At 39.5% G+C, this 12,929-nt stretch overlaps 1 protein-coding gene across 2 annotated transcripts in view; it reads left to right on the forward strand.

Annotated features, from left to right (window-relative positions):
* Window positions 1-369: 369 nt before the first annotated feature.
* The window catches only part of SYBU (syntabulin), a 117,277-nt gene continuing 104,717 nt past the window's right edge, over window positions 370-12,929 (forward strand). For both annotated transcript variants that reach the window (XM_017891532.1, XM_017891535.1), the window contains exon 1: window positions 370-814. The gene's annotated coding sequence lies outside the window, so the exon portion shown is untranslated. The remainder of the gene's footprint in view (window positions 815-12,929) is intronic.

A 12,929-nucleotide genomic window follows, 5' to 3' on the forward strand; every position in this document is an offset into this window, starting at 1 on the left:
GAAAGAGCTTGAAGCTGCAGGTAAGTCTTCGCCCCCCAGTTTTGAGCCGTGACTCCTTAGGTCTCCCCAGACAGGAAGGCTATGGTAGCGAGAGAAATTTTCCCAGGGAGACTGTCCTAAAGGGCACCTTAGGTTCACGCTGCAGTCAGTGTTCAGGGCTCTTCCTCTCTAGTTTGAGGACAAGGGTACTCCTTAGCAGAGGGGTGAGTAAAGACCTCGAGGGAGACTGGCGTCCCAGGCCCGCAGCCGCCCCCGGGGATCCACTTCATATTGTGCAACGCAAGCCCTCCCGGCCTCCGCTGGGGCTCCCTCATCTGACAGGAGCCCAGAGCCTCTGCAGCGCTCCACCCCCGCTGAGAGCCGCTTCAAGAAACAGATCCTGCAGCATAATCTGCCAGGGCCCTGGCAACAGGAACCAGTCCTTCAGGCAGCGAGCCCCGGGAGCAGAATCCTGGCGCCCCCTGCGCGCGGCCCTCACCGTGCCCACGCCGCTGCGCCCCACCCAGCGGTACTGGCCTTTTGGTCCCCCGCCCTTCTCTCTATTTCCTCCTCAGCCCCAGCAGCCGCCGGGCTGGCTGCAGAGGCCAAGCGGCCGCCGGCACCAGAGCGCAAGGGATTCCGCGGCACCACGTGTCCGAGCCGGGCTAAGGCGGGCGAAGCCGGCCGGGCCCGGCTCCCCGGGCCTGAGCGCAAACCAGCAGCGACGCAGGGTCCTGTCCGCACCGGCACCCGGCCCAGCCGGGGCCCGGTCTCCCGGGCGCATGTAGGTGCCTCCTCCTGGACAGCGCGATGGGGCCCTTCTGGGCGAGAAAGGGTAAGACTGGGGCGCTTTTGCGGGCTCTGCTGTCAGTGCCCGCGGACATGGGAGGGTGACTGATGGGCTTGGGTCCAATGAGGGCAGTGATGGGGCGCTCGGGACCCCAGGACCACCCTTTCCAGTGCGGGAGGTATCCAGGGTGCTCGGCGATGCACAGAAGAAGGTCGTGGAAAATGGGGAATCAAGGGCACTCTCAGCACATAGAGGCCAAGGGAAAGGCATTCCTGTTTGGTTGTTGAGATGGTCAGGCTGGACTCCTCGTTGCAACAAGCAAGATTGGCCAGGCCAATGTATAGGCCGTCAGTTTTGAATCTCCCTTTACTGGTTGTTCTCAGGAGTGGTTTTGGAAATGGTGGCTTTTGATAAGGAAAGTGCATTAAGAATAGGTGTTCTCCAGGAAGCCTTCACTGAGCTCTCCAAAGAGGGAGACAGTCCCAAGTCCCCAGAGGACACTTTTCAAGTTTCTGCTTCCTGGAGAAACTTTCGTAAAGACCATTCAGGGTGAGAAAGGATGATCCATTTTCCATTAATGTGTTCTTGAAGGGCTGCATTGATGAGCTCAAAACCTCCTCGTGGTGGGTGGTATCAACCGGTTTGGATTTAAAATAGAGGTAAATTCTACAGTAAAAGAGACCTGTAAGCTTAATTTAGTATGTGGAAAGAGATTCTGAAAGAATCTTTTTAAATGAAAGAAGCTACTGCAGAAAATCGTTGCTTTTATCTTCCCCAGTGTCCAGCAGGTAGTGCTATCAAGGAAAACAGGAGACTCCACTGCTAGGTTCCTCTTGGGTCCTCTGGCCTTGATCCCAGAGCCTGTGCAGCAGAAGCAAAGGGTAGCTGTGACATCTGGATATTTCTTCTCAGAAAAGGGCCACATTTCAACCCTACAGATCAGAATCTTCAACTTGAAGTTTCTGCCAGATCAGATTTTTCGGTAGGCACATTTTAGGAATGTTTGCCTTTTCCTCCCCACAGGGTGCCCTTGGGGCAAAAGGAGTCAGGTATTCTTTACACCAAGTTTTCTCAACTTGTACATTTGGGAGAGCAGTAGGACCTGTCTCTGAGAGATGAGCCCAAGTGAAATCATTTTTTTTTTTTTTGTATGCTTCAGATTTTAGAGCAGCAATATATTATCATAGAGCAGATTTTGGTTACTTTATTTATTTTACAATAGCACTATTTTAATGCAGAATATATTTAAAGTACACTGTTCAATTCATAATGATCTGTACGTATTTAAATAATATTTTATTCACTTGATTTGTATTTAATAGTCTTTACAGTGATTTCATAATTGAAACTAAGTAATTGTAGGCATTCTTAAATGCTGATGCACTGAACAAAAAACAAAAAAATGAGTCCAAAACTTTATTTTTACAGATGATCTACTGAGCTTTGCAGAGAGTGAGTAATTTAGCCAGTGGCGCACTTAGAACCAGCTGTCTCCTAATAGTCACTTTTATTTTCATATTGTAGTAAGAGTAGGTAGAAGATAAGTTCAAAAGAGTAATACTGCAAACTAGTGGTTGACAAGGTTTGGAGACGGGATGAGGGTGAGAAGAGTGTGACACTAAAAGGGTAGCATGAAGGAGATCTTTGTGAGGATGGCATAGCTATGTATCTTGATTATTGTGGTTACACAAGTCTACATATAAGATAAAATATCAGGCCTGGTGCGGTGGCTCGCGCCTGTAATCCCAGAACTTTGGGAGGCTGAGAAGGACAGGTTGTTTGAGTCCAGTAGTTTGAGACCAGCCTGGGCAACATGGTGGGACCCCATCTCCACTAAAAATACAAAATATTTAAAAAGTAGGTGGATATGGCAGTAGGTGCCTGTAGTTCCAGCTACCCAGGAGGATGCGGCATCCTCCTCAAGGATTGCTTGAGCCCAGGGTGCACAGAGCTGTGATAGCACCACTGCACTCCAGTCTAAGTGACAGAGCAAGACCTTGTATCAAAAATAAATTAAGTAATTAAAGAAAAGAAAAAAACCATAGAGCTGTAAACAGACATTGCATCAATGTCAATTTCCTGACTTTGATATGATACTGTAGGTATATGATACAACCATTGGGGAAAACTGGGTGAAGGGTGCATAGGATCTCTCTCTACTATCTTTACAACTTCCTGTGAGTCTATAAAAATTTCAAACTAAAGAAACTTTCTTTACAATCATTTTGTAAGTATATCAAATTCCAACATTGGCCATTTTTCTGAATCTGAATGTATACAAAATATTTCATTTTACTATATATGCTATTTTAAGTATGTAATACACACTTAAAATACTTGTGGTACAAACTAACACCTGCACATAACTTTATCGATATTTAAAAGACTATACACACCATTAAGATGTAACTAATCATGCTAGAGTATCAAATAGCATCTTGGTAATAGATATTAATTTCAGTTTAGTTAATTTCTGTTTATTTAAAATTTTGGAAAACAAAGAGAAAGTGTTTTATTTAAATAGTACTTGTGCGAAAATAACAGCTGGTTATTTTCTTTTCTTCTCTCTCTCTTTTTTTTTTTTTTTTTTTTTTTTTTTTTTTTTTTGTCTGTGTAAAAATACTGAGGTTTTGAGTCTACAGTTGGTCTTTTCTCTTCTTCTTAGCAGGATGTTTTCTGTGGTTCAGGTGACAGAACCCAGCGATATGACCAAGCAGACATGATAGAGTGGATAGGATAGAAAACAAAGAACAAAACTGATGTTCATAAAGATCTCTCATTGAGAGAAATTAGGAAAGTAAATTATTTTAAATATCTGAACAGTCTTTTGTGGATATTCAGAGCCACCCTCACCAACATTAGGGTGTTTTTTCTTTGGGGTTGGCCACCAATGGCAGAAGTCCCAGAATATCTAAATGTATCCCCAAAGGAAGCAGGGAAGTAAAGCTTCCATGGTCTTGTAGACTGACAGCAGGTGCTGGCAAAGGAAAGAAAGGTTCCTGTGTACATACTTCTGACAAAAGAAATGTTCTTTTGCATGGGAGAAGGCAGTATTTCCAGAACTTCAGTTTTTCTAGTATACTTCACAATTTTTATTGTCTCTGAATATGAATCATACTACTATTTACTTATTCTTACTTAAATTAACACACTATTTTTTACTCGGACTTTATCAAACGAATAATTCCCACCTATGAAATACCATGTTTCATATGTTAGTTACATTTATCCTAATGTGTACACATAAATACATATTACAGCTTTACAAAAGACATCCATGAACCACCTAAAATTATCTGTGTACCACCTAACGTATCAGGAAACACTGTACAATGACACAACCTTGGGAGGTGCTCCAGGGCCTGATGATGAGGGAAAGCCTAGCTATATAGGGTAAGCAGAGAAAATATTAAATTAAAAATTTACCTCTAGATTATTTTTCCTATATGGTCTTGTGAATTGTCAAAATATAGTTAGAATTAGTACTTCTGTTAGAACAATCCATTTAATTATTGGGAAGATCCATGTATCCTTATATTGAGAGTAGATGTGAACTCACCAAATTACCTCTACTGTATCTCTACTGTCACCCAACCAAACATTCTCTATAATAATTCCATGTGACACTTTGCCAGATGCCTCATCAGAGTCCACATGCTCTGCCAATTCCAATCCTATCTGTAATAAGAAAAAAAAATCTAGACTTGGTCCAAGTAATTCTTAGAAGCCGAGGATGATCTCTGTAACTTTTTTCTTTTCTAAGCACCCAGAAACCAACATTTTATTAACTTGTGCCGAAATATTGTCCAATGCTTCATTTCAGTCTCATCAATCAGGTTTTACTGGCTTTCCCTTCTCTCTGGTTTTTTAAAATCAGAACTATATGCTTGGCTTCTATATTTCTAACAACTTGGAATCTAATGTTCAGGGTTCTTCATAGACATTAACAGTGGTACCATAATTCCATTTGTATGAGATGGAATTGTAAAGCCCAGTTCATAACTTGTTAAATGTCTTAAGAGAAGCTAGTGACATGACTTGACCTGAGCTTTATTCCCTTTTGCCAAGTTTTATTTTTTCCTTTTAGTTTGGAAATAATTTTACTTGACGGAGAAGCAAAAGAGTCACTAGACAGTTATATGTTCTCTTAGTTATTCATCAGTATTAAATGAACTGTAACAAGTAGTGAGTTTATACTTTTCTTTTGCTTACATAAAACAAAGTGAATATTTTCTATTTCTTATTATTTTGTAAGTCATAGTTCAAACTTAGAGTTTAGTCTTCTTGAAACTGTGAACTGAAGATTTACCATATCAAATGTTCTTGGGATCAGAACCTTAGATTATTCAGTTCTTTGCATTAATAGTAATGGCATTTATTATCATAATATTTAATTCAGCTTTTAAATTAACCAAACATCTTTATTTTATCTGAAAATGGTGGGATATGAGAAAGATTACAAAATAAGAATATTCTGAATGACCTTCCAAGTAAAGATGTGCAAGTAGAATACAGAAAGAGAAAGAAGTAAGAAATTATATATTTCTCTGAAAAGAAGGAATTAAATATGAATTTAATCTCAGAAGAGTACATATTTTCTTATTCCCTAAAGAAAACTGTGAACTTTTGGTGACCCAACTAAAGACAGTTTCCTGACTTAAAACCTTAAAAATCAATTTAGGTTCAACTTACTAACTGTGAGAGTTTTCTTCCCAAGGACAGAGCTGACACCTTTTGTAGTATAAATGAAGAATGGGTGGAAGGTAATATTAATCAGTTCTCTTCTTTCTTGATTTAACCTGTACCTGGGGAAACTCAATTCATAATTTCATCAATTTTGCACCATTAATACACACCAAATTAACTTTAAATGGTATGGAATGATAGTCTAAGTGAGTAGGAGCCATTAAACCTAATGACACTTAAATGCATTCATCACATTGATGTATGTCTTTTAAAGGGCCATTATGTTTTCCGTGAGAGAAGGGGTTTGAAAGTGTAAACTTTATATTACCTATATGAACATTCTTTAGTATCCATTTGGTTCTTAAAACATATCAAAATGGAAGGTGGCTATAATAAAATTATTTTTAAATTTTAATCAAAGGTGAACATTTCCTGTAGCTCCCAAGAGTGAGCTTGTCAGGGGTGCTTTGTCCATGGTGCTGAAACGGGCTCTTCCTCAGTGACCTCACTACAGAATTCGGTACAGAAAGAAAAAAAAACTGGCATTTCTTCCAGTTAATGACTTACAGGAATACAAATACTGACTTTAAAAATTATCTATTCTTCTGTTTTATAATCAGCATGCAAAGAGAATTTGCAGACATTACTAGTTTGTACATTTGAGTGATGTGCTTGTAGGACGAATTGACAAATATTTGTTCTTACCCTATTTGAAGTACAGCTTGGAAATTGTTATCACTTTACTCCTACAATTTCTTTATTCATTAAATTAATAATATTTAATAGTTGTCGATTTCTATTTGTTTTCTAAAAACTCTTCAGTTTGTAATTTTTATTCCCATAGTATTGCTTTCTCTCTGGCTTTTATTACAGTAGATACTTTGGGCATTTTCATGTAATTTTAAATAAGAAAATTATGTCTCTACAAATAATGAGCCATTATTTCCATTAGGTGAAGTGTATTGGTTTATTCTCACACTAGTAATAAATACATGTCTGAGACTGGGTAATTTATAAAGGAAAGAGGTTTAACTGACTCACAGTTCTGCATGGCTGGGGAGGCATCAGGAAACTTAGAATCACAGTGGAAGAGGAGACAAACACATTCTTCTTCACATAGTGTCAGTAAGGAGAAGGGCAAAGCAAAAGGGGGAAAAGTTCCTTATAAAACCATCAGATCTTGTGAGAACACACTCACTATCATGAGAACGGTATGGAGGTAACTGCCCCCATGATTAAATTACCTTCTACTGGATAACTCCCATGACATGTTGAGATTATGGGAACTACAATTTAAGATAGGATTTGATCAGTCGACACAGACCCAAACCCTATCATTCTGCCCCTGACCCCTCCCGAATCTCATGTACTCACATTTCAAATCACAATCATGACTTTCCAATAGTCCTTCAAAGTCTTAACTCATTCCAGCATTAACCCAAAAGTCTAAGTCCAAAGTCTCATCTGAAACAAAGCAAGTCCCTTCTGCCTATGAGCCTGCAAAATTAAAAGCAAGATAGTTATTTCCCAGATACAATGGGGGTACAGGCATTGGACAAATAGACTCATTCCAAATGGGAGAAATTGGCAAAAACAAAGGGGTTACAGGTCCCATCCAAGTTCAAAATCCAATATGGCAGTCATTAAACCTTAAAGTTCCAAAATGCTCTCCTTTGACTTCATGTCTCACATCCAGGTCATGTTGATGCAAGAGGTGAGCTCCCATGACCTTGGGCAGCTCTGCCCCTGTGGCTTTGCATGAGACAGCCCAACTCCTGGCTGCTTTCAGAGCCTGGTGTTGTCTTTGGCTTTTCCAGGCACACAGTACAAGCTGTCAGTGGATCTACCATTCTGTGATCTGGAGGACAGTGGCCCTCTTCTCACAGTTCTGCTAGGCAGTGCCCCCAACCCCACATTTTCCTTCCACACTGCCCTAACAGAGGCTTTCCATGAATGTTCCACCCCAGCAGCAAACCTCCATACATCCTCTGAAATCTATGTGGAGGTTCCCAAACCTCAGTTCTTGACTTCTGTGCACCCACAGGCTCAATACCATATGGAAACTGCCAAGGCTTGGGGCTTGCACCTTCTGAAGTCATGCCCAGAGCTGTGCCTTGACCCCTTTTAGCTATGGGTAGAACAACTGGGATGCAGGACAACATGTCCTGAGGCTGAACACAGCAGGGGGGCCCTGGGCCTGGCCCACGAAACCATTTTTTCCTACTAGGTATCTGGGTCTGTGATGGGAGGGATTGCTGCAAAGATATCTGACATGCCCTGGAGACATTTTCCCCATTGTCTTGGTGATTAACATTGGGCTCCTTGTTACTTGTGCAAATTTCTGCAGATGGCTTGAATATCTCCCCAGAAAATGGGTTTTTCTTTTCTATTGCATCATCAGGCTGCAAATTTTCCAAACTTTTATGCTCTGCTTCCCCTTGAATGCTTTGCCACTTAGAAATTTCTTCCACCACATACCCTAAATCGTCACTCTCAAGTTCAAAGTTTCACAGATCTCTAGGGCAGGGACAAAAATCCCACCTGTCTCTTTGCTGAAACATAGGAAGAGTGACCTTTACTCTAGGCCCCAACAAGTTTCTCATCTCCATCTGAAACCACCTCAGCCTGTACTTAATTGTCTATATCATTATCAGTATTTTGGCCAAAGCCATTCAACAAGTCTCTAGGAAGCTGCGAATTTTCCCACATCTTCCTGTCTTCTGAGTCCTCCAAGTCTCTAGGAAGTTTCAAACTTTCCCACATTTTCCTGTCTTCTTCTGAGTCCTCCAAACTGTTTTAACCTCTGCCTGCTACCAATTTCCAAAGTTACTTTCACATTTTCAGGTATCCTCATAGCAGCACCCCACTCCTGGTACCAATTTACTGTATTAGTCCATTCTCATGCTGCTAATAAAGACATACCTGACACTAGGTAATTTATAAAGGAAAAAGGTTTAATTGACTCACCGTTTCAAATGGCTTGGGAAACCTCAGGAAACTTACAATCATGGTGGAAGGGGAAGTAAGCATGTCCTTCTTCACCTAGCAGCAGTAAGAAGTGCCAAGCAAAAAGGGGAAAAGCCACTTATAAAACCATCAGATTTCATGAGAACTCACTCAGTGTCACAGGAACAGCATGGAGGTAACAGACACCATGTTTCAATTACCTCCCACCAGGCCCCTCCCATGACATGTGTGGTTTATGGGAACTACAATTCAAGATGAGATTTGGGTGGGGACACAGCCAAACCATACCATGAAGAGACTGACATATTATTGATATGCTTTCCAGTCCTGTATATATCAGTAAATATCTGGAGGCTTGTAAATTAAATGATTGCTTGCTCCAAAATAGTTTTTTCCCAGTTATTGAATTATGTATACTGTTATCCAACTATTGTATATAAAAAGAAGAAAATAAACTTCATAATTTATAAAGGCCCTAGGAGAAGGGATGAGATATCACATAAAACACCTTAAATTTCTTCTTAAAACTTTGAGATTACACAGCAATCCCTGCTTTACATTCCCTCTGTACAATGAAAAACAATATTAAACATAATTTGAAATTAAATTTTCCCTATAATTTAAAATATATCATGTTAACACATGAATAAATTGCACTGCTAGGTTTTCTTTTACTCTTTATGTCCTTAACTTTTTCACATTATTTTTCATCCTATTATACGAAGCTTAATCTATATTTCACTGCCCTAAGTAATTTCTTTCTCCTTTTATACTAACTGCTTTTATGTATTTTAATTAAAATTTTGCGCACCAAGAAGTAAGAGGTGAAAACATTCAGACACTCACTCTTGACTTGCTTAATGGACATTCACAAGAAGTGAAACATTTCTTTTCCTAGTGTCTCTAATATATGTTACAAATGAGATGAGGTAACATTAATGTGACCACAAACTTCCAGCTGCTCAAATTTACACATTCTTCGTGTTGCTTGTTTTACTAGCGCACAAGGGAAATACTATCTTCTGGGACTTTTTTTCCCTCCATCAGGATATTTAAGCTGGAAGCTTTGTCAGACTGCATCAGTGTTCCCTGAGTAAGCAGGAATGCAAACTGCAATTTTAGCATTAGCATTCTACTTAGAACAAAGGGAGGTGCCCAGAAGCAGTACACACTAGTGCAGAGCTTTCTGGCTTCCCTTTAAAGAGTAGCCAGAGGCTGCCCGGCTAGCTCAGTCGGTAGAGCATGAGACTCTTAAAGAGTAGCCAGAGCCCTTTGACTCTTGGGCTTATTTAAACAAGTCTCCAGTCCTTGACTCCAGAACTGAAGCCTTATATAGTTATTTCTATTTGGCTGAGCCAGTAATTTTTGATCACTTCTTCCCAAGAGGTAAGTTTGCTTGTTGTGGTAAGGGAGGGATATTTGTTTTGCTAAGGGGTTATATTCTTGTCAAAGATGTGTCATAAAAATATTAAGGAAGATGTGGTTAACTAAATCACATTTTGTAAAACGTTGCTGATATTCCAAATAAGCCTAGTTTTGGAGTTACAAATGATCGGGAGAAAATTTAAGTTTTCAAGAGAGCATTTAAATAGCAAAGAATTTGTATTATCTGACTTATGATTCCTGGAAAGAAATTGTAAATCATGTATTATAAAATTATTCCTAATTTGTCATTAGTGTAGAAAGCTGTTTTCCTTTTATCAAACTGTACGAAACTAATTTCTGTGGGTTCTTCACTCTGAGTCTCTCTGATCTGATTGACCAGGAGAGAGCTGCTAACTAGAGTAGCACGCACCATTCCTACATTTGGCAGATTGAGACAGTAGTTGAGTAAAGGAGTTTAAATTAGTTTCTATTTAGAGTTTATTCCAGATTATATAATAATTTTGTACTGTAGGCTTTGCTCTAGAATGTAAGTGAAAAGTAATGCTCTTGATCTAGAATCATTTTAAATTGAATTAATTTGAATGTGATATGCTAATTGTTTTGTGGTTGTACAAATTGAATACGTCTGTAGTGTATAAGAGTTCATACATGTTCTCCTGGTTGGGAGCTTTCACAGGTCAGGGTTGAAGTGCCATATCTGCTCTTAAGTAAATGTGTTGTATTATTTATTGCTAAACTATCAAGTGTGTACATTTTCAAAAATAGCTACCATGAAGGTAATGGTTTAGTTTACAGCTTGGAGACTCTTGCAGGTGAAACTGGATTTAAATACAGCTATTTTTCTTATTGGCTCCAATACTGTTTGGCATTAAGTGGGTACCAGTTAAACTCCCACCTCAGCAAAAGAGGAAAGATTGTTGTCCAGTGCTCTAAAGGTAGTTTTATCTCTAGCAAGACGTATAATATTTTTTCAGTTCAGAAATCTATCCTGAAGTGGTGCTGTCTTACTTGTGCTGTCTTTAATTCCTCACACCTAGCTGATGTCCCAAACCTCACCTTGTTTGAGGTCACTTAGGTGTAACAGCAAAGCAATTAGATAAGAATAGTGCCATTACTGTGTGGACAAACTAAGAGCAAGGTTTTCCAACCTTAACTGCACATTGGAAGATGTTACAGGAAAGGGGTCCTGATCCAGACTCCAAAGGAGAGTTTTTGGATCTTGCACAGGAAAGAATTCACGGCGAATTCATAGAGTAAAATGAAAGCCAGTTTATTAGAGAAGTAAAGAAACAAAGGAATGGCTACTCCACAGGCAGAGCAACAGCATGAGCTACTCGTTGGCTATTTTTATGGCTATTTATTGATTACATGCTAAACAAGGGGTAGATTATTCATGAGTTTTCTGGGAAAGGGGTGTGCAATTCCCAGAACTTAGGGTTCCTCCCCGTTTTTAGACCATATAGGATGACTTCCTTATCTTGCCATGGCATTTGTAAACTGTTATGACTCTGATAGGAGTGTGTTTTAGCAGGCTAATGAATTATAATTAGCATATAATGAGCAGTAAAGATGACCAGAGGTCACTTTCATGGCCATCTTGGTTTTGGTGGGTTTAGACCAGTTTCTTTACCACATCCTGTTCAATCAGCAAGGTCTTTGTGACCTGTACCTTGTGCCAACCTCCATCTTGTGACTTAAAATGTCTAACCTCCTGGGAATACAGACCAGTAGGTCTCAGCCCTATTTTACCCAGCCCCTGTTCAAGATGGAGTTGCTCTAGTTCAAACACCTCTGACAGAATCACAGGGTGGGCTCCCTGCATCAGTATTTTTTAAAGGTCTTCTGGTGATTCTAAGATTTATCAAGGTCGAGAACCTCTGCCTTAGAAAGAATTGTCTTTCTTCATGATTTTAAAAGTTATTTGAAACTGCTCTTGCACCCCATCCCCAGATAGCAATATCAGGTAGTACATTATTTATCTACTTACAAGACAAAGTGAGAAGTGGGTTCTCAAGGTTAACCTAACAATCTTGAGTTATGGGATATGACATAAAATTCATAGGGCTGCAAATGTGATGCTTTATCTAAATGCTAATATACTTGAGGTAAACTCTGGAAAACTTTAAAAGGGTGTGACTTTTAAAGTTTACTTTTACTTGACTTTTCTTTTTTTTTTTTTTTTTTTTTTTTTTTTTTTTGAGATGGAGTTTCACTCTTGTTGCCTAGGCTGGAGTGCAATGTCATGATCTCGGCTCACCACAACCTCGGCCCCCTGGGTTCAAGAGATTCTCCTGCCTCAGCCTCCCAAATACCTGGGATTACAGGCAGGCACCACCACGCCCAGCTAATTTTGTATTTTTAGTAGAGACGGCATTGTTCCATGTTGGTGAGGCTGGTCTCGAACTCCTGACCTCAGGTAATCCACCCACCTCGGCCTGCCAAAGTGCTCAGATTACAGGCATGAGCCACTGCTCCTGGACTTACTTTCCCATATCTAAACGTAATAAAGTTGTGCTTGAGTTATTCAGCAATGTTTATCACACTTCTGTCTCTGAGACCCATCTTAGTCTGAAGTTTGGAAAACACCTACTCCAGCCAGTTTGCTCAGGTAGAAAAAGTGGCTAGAATACTGCATTTGTAGGGTTGCTGAAAGAATTGAAGATATAATGCATGATAAAATCTAGCATAGTGCCTGACATACAGAAGGTATTTAATATGTTAGTTTTCAGCTTCCTCCCTTGGCTTATTAATTTTAACATTAAAGTGTCTCAGGATAACCTTAAGGCAATGAGTAGAGAAAAACTATTATTTCCCACATATTATGATGGTTCATCTGTTCCAAGCTTTGCCTGGAACATGAGGTGTATTTTTTGCAATTTACTTCAAATAATTAAAGAAATTCAAAGTCATTAAAAAATCATGCAGAAAATGTAAAGTTTATTAATTTGTCTAAATGCTAAAGAAAAAGAAATAACTAAAATATGTCCTTATTTTGGTCATTGATAAATATACTGCAGAATGCATTTCAAATTATTTGAGTGTGTTCATATTTTTTAATTGAAAAGGTACCATGGGTTAACTTGTATGTATTACTTTTAAAGTACCTTAATTTTTTTTTTTT

This window comes from Rhinopithecus bieti, unplaced genomic scaffold (assembly GCF_001698545.2).
Source record: "Rhinopithecus bieti isolate Rb0 unplaced genomic scaffold, ASM169854v2 scaffold_18921, whole genome shotgun sequence".
NCBI lineage: Eukaryota > Metazoa > Chordata > Mammalia > Primates > Cercopithecidae > Rhinopithecus > Rhinopithecus bieti.